The following is a 9,940-nucleotide window of genomic DNA, read 5'->3' as shown; positions in this document are numbered from 1 at the left end:
ACTTTTAAATTTGAGATTAATTTATTTGCTGATGATGGCTTTTAAGGGAGAAAATAGACTGGAATAATGTTTCATACTTTGGGGCCTAACAGAGATATAAAATGCTACTTTGTTTTTTTTGTATCAGTCTAGAAACTGTCACTATTATTGCTTTTTCTTACTTTAGAGGAAGCTACTGTAATTAATTTATGTCATTCCACATCTTATATCAGTGAGCAAAATAATGGTTCCCTGTCTCTCAAAGGAAGTGTTTCCCTTTTTCCGAACATTACTGTATCACAACACTGTTCCGTCATCCCACTAACAAGCATCTCCTCTTATTACTATCAGGAACATTTGATGCAGTCCAATATTGTCCTCTTCGGTAATCTGCTTTTGCAGCAGAAGACAAAAGCTATCAAGTTGAACAGTAAATCTAATTGTTGTTGCCAAAGAGTACTGCATCTGCATTAGAATTCTCATGTTCTTAGTACAGAATGAGAAAGAAATGATACTGTTGGTTGCTTAGGCAGAATGACGGGTGCTTAAAAATACCTTTTAAAAACTTTAAATAGAAACTTCTTTATTTTCTTTCTACACATGAAAGAATTATCCAAAAGCAGTAAATAAAATGCTTAGTAGAATCGGACTTTCGCCAGCAGAGCGGCGCTTGCCTGTTCACAGGGAAGCCTGCGCGTGCACGGCGCTCAGACACAGGCGTGTCTTCTCTCTGCGCACTGCCCAGGAGCTTTACCGTTGAATTTGCCAATTAGTAAGGCTATTTGTAGTTTTTCACGACCTCGAAGGACCTTCTTCTTTTCATGTTGGAGGAGATTCAACCGTGAGGTTATGACTTTTCCAGTCACAGCTGTTCCCATGGCAACAGGGGTGCTATGAATTGATTCACACAAAATTAAAGCTGACCAAAGCCTTCATTCTCATTGTGAGTTACTAAATGGCTAGTGACAGAAGATAAATGTTTATTTCCTACTGCCTCCGTTTATTATTTTGCTAAATTAAGAGTAAACAATTTTTATCTTTGGGTTTATTAACAGGTCATTAATTATATTTGTGAAAATCTGAACTCATCAAAGCTGTTAGAAAAATGGAAATTATACTTATTCTAATTATCTAATTCATTATCCCTTTACCTTCTGCATCATTGATTTATGCTTAAAGGCCTTTTTTATTTTCATGTTTGTACTTTTATTCTTTTTAAGTTAGAAAATACTTACTGAAAATAGTTTAAACAATATAAAAGGGTAAAAAGTGAAAAACAAAGTTTCTTCTTACTTCTCGATATTCCTTCAGTTCCTTTCCTAAGGGGAAACTATTACTAGCAGTTTTCTCCGAGGGTGTGTGAATTTTGGGGGGAAATTTTCTCTGTCCCTACATTTCTTTTACCTAAATGGATTTATTTGTTATATACTGCTGTGTAGCATGCTTTGGACTAAGCAATATATCTTGCATCTTTCTATATAAATGAATCATTCAATGTATATTGTTTCAAAATATGCTTCTTTCACTAAACTACATGTAATGGGCATATTTCTATGTCAGTACATTTAACTTTGTTGTATTCTTGATATATAAATGACTCTTAATTTATTTAACAATTCCCTATTGACAATATTTAGGGATTTTTCATGTTGGTGGAGGGATATACTCTTAGGTCAGTGAAACAGAATAGAGAACCGAGAAATAGACATACACAAGATGGACAACTGATTTTTGACAAAAGAAAATCAGTTTCAACAAATGATATTAGAGCAATTGAACACTTACAGGCAAAACCATGACTCTTAAATTAAACATTACACAGAAGTTCACTCCAAATAGATCACAGACTTAAATGTAAAATATAAAACTAAAAAACATTTTCAAAAGTGGAGAGAGGCCTTTGGGATGTAGAGCCGGCCAATAACACCGCCCCTAAGGAGGACAGGGGCGTAATGCAAACCTGTGCTCTGCGAGTAAGGTCACCTGCAGACTCACGGCGTAAACAGGAATGATTTGTGACAACAAAATAATAAAAGGGGGTAAAGTTCTGAATTTGCAAAGCAGGATGGAGATCAGATGCATTCAAAGAAAAAGGACTACTGTATATATGAAACTTTCTTTTTCATAATCCTAATAGTAACCACACACACAAAAACCCCAAATGGAGATAACATAACTTTGAAAAAGAGGAAACTGAGGGGAAAAGTGTGGAACACCACCGAACAAAAACAACAGACAGAAACACAAAGGAAAAGAACCAGTGGAGGCATGGAGGTATCAGAAAACAAAAGGTAAAATGTCTATAGGAAATCCTCAGACATCAATAATTACCCTAAATGTAAATGAACTGAGTTCACCAATAAAGAGGCACAGTGTAGCAGATTGGATCAAAAAATAAAACCCAACCATATGCTGTCTTCACGAGACATATTCAGCTGCAAAGACAAAGATAGACTCACAGTGGAAGGGTGGAAAATGATTCTCCAAGAAAATAGGGTCCGCAGAAAAGCAGGTGTAGCCATATTTATACCTAACAAATAGATTTCCAGATAACAAAGGTAACAAGAGACGAAGGTGGACATTTTACAATGGTAAAGGGGACATTATACCAAGACATAGCACTTCTTGGTATATATGTACCCAGTCAGGGAGCACCGACATGCACTAAAGGGAGAAACTGACAAAGCCACATCATTGTAGGGGGCCTGAATACTCCACCGACAGCTATAGATAGGTCACTCAAACAGAAAATCAATAAAGAAATATCGGCCTTAGCCCTGGCTGGTGTGGCTCAGTAGGTTGAGTGCCGGCCTGCGAATCAAAGGGTTGCGGCTTGATTCCCAGTCTAGGGCACATGCCTGGGTTGTGGGCCAGGTCCCCAGTAGGGGGCACGCAAGAGGCAACCACATATAGATGTTTCTCTCCCTCTCTTTCTTCCTCCTTTCCCCTCTCTAAAATTAATAAATAAAATCTCTAAAAAAAAAGAAATATCAGCCTTAAATGATACATTAGACTAAACGAGCATAATTGACATTTACAGAGCCTTTCATTCCAGCAATCAGATTATACATTCTTCTCTAGTGCACATGGAATATTCTCAAGGATAGACCATATGCTGGGTCACAAAACTAGCCTTAACAAATTTAAGGAGAATGAAATACACCAAACATATTCTCTGAACACAGTGCTTTGAAATTAGAAATCAACTGTGAAAACAAAGTAAAAACAAACCCCACAATTACATGTAGATTAAACAACATACTACTACAAAATCAAAGGAGAAATAAGAAGGTGAGATCAAAAGATATAGAGACAAATGAGAGTGACCGACATATCAAAACTTCTCGGATGCAGTGAGAGCGGTAATAAGAGCGAAGATTATATCATTACAAGCCTATCTCAAGAAAAAAGAAAAATCTCAAGTAAACCACCTAACATTACCTCTTAAAGAACTAGAAAAAGAAGAACAAAAGCAGCCCAAAGTCAGCAGAAGAAAGGAAATAATGAAAATTAGAACAGAATTGAATAAATAGAAAACAAAAACACTATACAAAAAATTACAATAAAGACCTGGTTCTTTGAAAAGATTAATAAAATTGACAACCCCCTGGCTAGACTCACTAAGGAAAAAAGAGAAAAGACTCATATAAACAAAATCAGAAATGAAAGTTACCACAGACACCACAGAAATATAAAGGATCATACTAGAATACAATGAAAAATTATATGCCACCAAATTCAATAACCTAGAAGAAATAGATAAGTTTCTGGAAATATATACTGAATTCAGTATATATACTATATATATACTGAATATTTTTTATATATACTGAATATACAATATATATACTGAAAATATTCACCTTCCTAGACTGAATCATGGAGGATTAGAAAATCTAAGTAGACTGGTCAACAGTGAGGAAATTGAAACAATCATCAAAAACTTCCAAAAAAAAAAAGTCCAGGACCAGACAGCTTCATTAGTGAATTCTACCAAACAGTCAAAGAAGATTTGATATTATCCTTCTCCAACTCTTCCAAAAAACTGAAGAAGAGGCAATACCTCCTAACATACTTTATGAGTCCAACATAGCCCTGAAACCCAAAACCTGGAAAGAATAACATGCACAAAAAGAGACCTGAGACCAATGAATACAGATGCAAAAATCCTAAATAAACCAGCAAATTGAGTACGAAAACACATTAAAAAAATCAAGCGGGGTTCCTTCCAGGAGCACAAGGGTGGCTCAGCATACGCAATTCCATCAATGTAACACACCACGCCAACAAAACAGGTTGAAAATCATATGATCTTATCAACAGATGTGGAAAAAGCATTTGATAAGATATAACATCCGTTTATGATTAAAACACTCAATAAAATAGGTATGAAAAGAATGTACCTTGACATAATAAAGGCCATATATATTAAAAACTCTTAGCTAAAATCATTCTCAATGGGTGAAAAACTGAAAACTTTTCCTCCAAAATCAGGAACAAGACAAGGATGTCCACTCTCACCACTATTATTCAACATAGCGCTGGAAGTCCTAGCCAGAGCAATTAGGCAAAGGAAAGAAATAAAAGGCATCCAAATTAGGAATGAAGGAGTAAATGTACCACTTTCTGCAGTTGACATGATTTTTTTATATAGAAAACCTTGAAGACTCTACCAAAAAACTATTAGAAATGATAAACAAATACAGTAAAGTTGTAAGATACCAAATCAGTGTACAAAAATCCACTGCTTTCCTATATACTAACAATGAAATTTCAGAAAAAGAAATGAAAAAATTCCTTTCACAATTACAACAAAAAGAATAAAATACCTTGGAATAGCTTAATACAGGATGTGAAGGACCTATATACTGAAGACTACAAAGCATTAGTAAAAGAGTTTGAAAAAGACACAACAAAATGGAAAGATATTGTGTGTTTGTGGACTGCAAAAATTAACACAATTAAAATGTCCATATTACTCAAGGCAATATACAGATTTAATGCAATCCCCATCAAAATCCAATGACATTTATGAAAGAAATAGAACAAAAAATCATCAGATTTGTATAGTACCACAAAGACTCCAAATGGCTAAAGCCATCTCAGAAAAAGAACAAAGCTGAAAGTATCACACTATCTGACTTCAAATTAGGCCACTGAGCAATTATAATCAAAAAAGCATTGTATTGGCAGAAAAACAGACACACAGACAATGGAACAGAATTGAGAGCCCAGAAATAAAGCCACATATATATGAGTAAATAATTTTTCACAAAGGAACAAAAAAAATACAATGGAGAATAGAAAGCCTCTTCAGTAAATGGTGCTGGGAAAACTGGAAAGCTACATGCAAAAGAATGAAACTAGACTATGGTTTGTCCCCATGTACAAAAATTAATTCACAGTGGGTCAAAGAGCTAATATAAGATCTGCAACAATAAATTACATAGAAGAAAACATAGGTACTAAACTTATGGACCTTGGTCTTAGAGAAGATTTCATGAACTTGACCCCTAATGCAAGGGAAGTAAAGGCAAAAATAAATTAAGGGTACTATATCTAACTAAAACACTTCTGCACCGCAAAAGAAACCGACAACGAAGCAAAAAGGCAACCAACCTAATGGGAGAAGATATTTGCAAACAACAGCTCTGACAAGGGCTTAATATTCAAAATACATAAAGAACGCATACAACTCAACACAAACAAACAGACAAACAGTTTTACAACTATACCATGGATACTAATTGGCAATAAAAAGGAACAAAGTATTTATACACACAAAAACTTAAATGAATCTCCAGGAATTATGGCAGCCTAAAAAAAAAGCCAATCCCAAAAGGTTATATTCTGTATTAATCCATTTATATAGCATTGCTCAAATGTCAAAATTAGAGAAATGGAGAAGAGATTAGTAGCTGTGGGGGAAGGGTCTGGCAATCAAAAGGCACGAGGAAGGATCCTTCTGGTGATGGAAATGTTCTGGATCTTGACCACATGAATGTCAGTATCTGGGATATAATACTGTACTCTAATTTTGCAACATTTTACCAGGGAAACAGTGAAGGATACACAGGCTCTCTCTATTGTTTTTTACAACTGAATGTGAATCTACAATGATTTTGCAATTAAAGTTGAGTTATAAAAAGTGGCAAATCACTTGGTTTGGCAGTTTCTAATGACATTAAAAATAAATTTATCCAATGACCTAGCCATTCTTCTCCTGTGTAATATCCAAGAGTAATGAGTGCATTTGTCCACAAAAAGATTTGTACAAGAATGTTCCTAGTAGTTTTATTCTTAATAGCTGAAATTTGGAAATAACCCAAATGTCCATATGCAGGAGAATGGATTAAAAATTACAATGTATTCCCCTGGCTGGGTGGTTCAGTTGGTTGGAGCATTGTCCTGTACACCAAAAGGTCGTGGGTTTGATTCCTGGTCAGGTCACATACCTAGGTTGCAGGTTTGATCCCCAGTTGGGGTGCGTACAGGAGGCAACTAATCAATGTTTCTGTCTCTCCCTCCCTTTCTCTCTCTCTCAAAAGTCCCTTATTGCACTATACTCAGCCTTCTTCTTGTGATGCCATGAGACGACGCTGTGCCTCCGTGATGAGGTGCAGGGGGATGACATAGGCATTGTGACGTAGCATTAGGCTGCTGTACGAGTTACTTGAACACAAACACTGTGATACCATGACAGTCAAACTGATCGCCAAGCCAGCTACATGTGACCAGGAAGTGGGCAGCATATACAGCATGGACGCGCTGAACAGAGGAGGGTCGTGTTCAGGGTGGGTCAGGGCAGGGCGGCACAAGATTTCATCACGCTACTCAGGATGGCACTCCATTTAAAACTTAAGAATTGTTTATTTCTGGAATTTCTATTTAATATTTTTGGAGCGTGGTCGACTGTGGGTATCTGAAAACACAGAAAATGAAACCACAGATAAGGAGGGACTACTCGCTCACAAAATATGGATGAATCTCACAACCATTACGTTAAGCAATGGGAATCAGATACGAAAGAAGACATAGTGCATAGTTACGTGTATATGAACTTAAGAACAGGCAAACTCATTGATGGTGACAGAAGATAGAATTCTGTTTACTAGCAATGGGGGGCTGGTATCCATTGGGAAGGAACTGGAGGGAAACTTCTGGGATGAGGGAAATGTGGTTATATAGATAAACACACAAAGTTAAAAGTTACTGAGCTCTAAACTTAAGGTTTATGCAATCTCTATATGTTAATTGTACTCTAATAAAAAAATCCCCATTTATGGGGGAAAAAGACATATCAACCAACCCCACTGTATAGACTGTATTCAGATCACCCGATACTCAGGGGACACCAAGTGTATAGATAACTTATGTGTGAATTCTTTCAATCAAAATGTGTTCATACACAGTTTGCATATAGCACCTATAGATTGTATCTCCATGAATTGCCCATCCATTGTCACAAATGGAGGCAATGGGATTTATTTCTTTTCAACTTTAATGTGCTCTCTTGTTTTCTCTGAGGACCTGATGTTATTTTATGAGGATGATCCAAAGCCACCTTTACTGACAGATCCTCCAGCCATTGTGCCATCAACTGCATGGCTGTCAGAAGGGCCAGCAGAAGTGCGTAACCTCTGGGATGCGGGTAAGTTGGTTAGAGAGTAGGAGGTTGGCTCAGAAACGTGCATAAGAGACACTGGGCAGGAATTGTTTTTCATCGGATTTTATTTTGTGTAATATAGCAACAACGGCTTTACTTTAACTTTGATGATAAGGGACAGGACTAGCATGGGCAAAGGCAACCCACATGCCATTCTATAATCTTACCATTTGTTTCCATGTGTTTTTTTCTTTTTTTCATTTTTTTGTTTAAAAAATTACTGGCTACAAACCTTAAATCTTTTACAAGTGGTTAAGAGCAGAAAAATTACTTTGTTTCTTTTCTCATTTATATTAACTTCTCTTTGATAAAGAGTTTAAATTATGACATTTTTCAGACGCAAGCATTGGATGAAAAAGCAAGATGCATGATTTCCCACAAATTGGTTGATTGCCTCTTGAATAGTTAACGTAGGAGAAAGGCCCAGTATAAAGTCGTACAAAACTGGCCTCCGGTCAGTCACACTATTAAATTCCGACTGGGCTCTCCTGCCACCCGGGATCTGACTGAGTCACGGTTGAGCCACTCTGCCCTCCATGAACTCTCAGTTTTCAGTACATTCTTCCTCTTGGACGTCTGAAAAAATACAGTGAAAGATCTGCCAAGATGAGAATGAACTTTCTCATTAGTGCTTTTCATCCCCTCATGCATCTGCTCTTTTACACTCCCCAGGCGTCCAGTGCCCTATCACAGGGGAGGCTCCTCCTGTTCTGGGTTTCGCCCTCTCACCTTCGGACCACGTGCCTGACTTGCCCCCTTAAGTAGATCCCCAATATATGACATATAAAAACTACTGCTTATTAGTAGATTTATTTTACAAGTTCATGTTTATACAGTTTTCTTATTAAACCAGTCGTGAGAATTATGAGGCTGTTTTAATGGACACGAAAACAAGTTGCCGGTCATGGTGATATTTGTAACACAAGGATGGCATTATTCACACGGATGATTAGTTGTAAGTGGCACTAGTTGTAGCATTTGTGTATAGGTGTTACCCTTTTTGTTATTTATGTTGCAAATATCATCTTAGCAGGCTGTCTTTAAACTTCCTTTATAGAGCATTTTTTGTTTTATTGGTGTCTTTATAGAAGTTTTGTGTTTCATATGGTCATATTTTTTCATATAATCATTTTTATTCCTCATTTTCTTCTGAGGATTGGTGTCTCATGTGTTTTTAAGAAGGCCTCTTCCACACCCGGTTCGTAGTGCATATTCACCCATATTTCATTTTAATTGAGCTCTTTAACCCATCTGGATTTAGAGCATTTGTGAATGTTTTCACAGAGGGCAGTGGGCATCCAGTTGTTTCAAAAACATTTATTGACTAGTTCGTTTTTCTCTTCTGTTTTTAAATGAGTCTTTAATCTATGCTACATGGTATCTGTATAACAACTCTATCCTATTCCACTAATCCATTTTTCTGTCCCTGGTCTAATTAATTTTTTCTGACTATTATAATAATATGCCATAGTATAAATGTATGCTATTTTATTTAACCAGTATTATGTTAGTGGTTACTGAAGTTATTTCCAGTATTTTTCCATATAGATAATGATAAAATGACAGCTTTCTTCTCTCACAAATTAAGTAGGCTTTTTATTTATATGTTTCCACAATTTGAAGCAGATTCTAAAATAAATTACTCTGAATTGCTTTTGGTAAATTCTGTACATCTCACTAACTTAGCCTGTCAACAGATGGTTCTAATTTCCATGTTATAATTTTGGCAACTTCAGCCCGAGGCAAAAATAAAGTAGGAAAGTCACACGGGCACAGCATCCGCAGCCCTCCTCTCGTACCTGCCTTCCCCCTGCTCAGAGTCACCAGGACCCCTGCTCGCACCCTGGCCTGGGCTGTGGGCGCACTTGCAGGCTCCCGGCTCTCGGCCTTTGCGTTCCTGACCCCCTTCCTTCCCTTTCTCCTCTGAGAGACAACACTCTTGAATGTTGTGCTCAGCTTTTCCTTATAGTTTTACTACACATGTTTATACTCTGAACAATACATGACGTGTTAGCTTTACAGGCTTTTACACTTTTTCTCATAGAATCCTTTGGAGTTTATTTTTCTGTGATCTCTTATCACTCAGTAACATGTTGTTAAGATCCCTCTGTGTGTACGTGGCTGTCAGTTATTTTCACAGCTGCACAGTACAATATTTCGTTGTGTGCCTGTGTTAGAATGTATTCAGGTAATCTACGCGAGAACGCTATCCCCGGCATGGTGTCTCAAGTTTTTTGTATGGTAAGCAGTGCTGTCTGTGAACATGTTGGCATGAGACTCCTGGTTGTCGCAGAC

Source organism: Desmodus rotundus, chromosome 3 (genome assembly GCF_022682495.2).
Source record: "Desmodus rotundus isolate HL8 chromosome 3, HLdesRot8A.1, whole genome shotgun sequence".
NCBI classification, from domain to species: domain Eukaryota; kingdom Metazoa; phylum Chordata; class Mammalia; order Chiroptera; family Phyllostomidae; genus Desmodus; species Desmodus rotundus.
The sequence above is the reverse complement of the archived record's forward strand: the minus strand, read 5'-3'. Positions refer to the sequence as shown.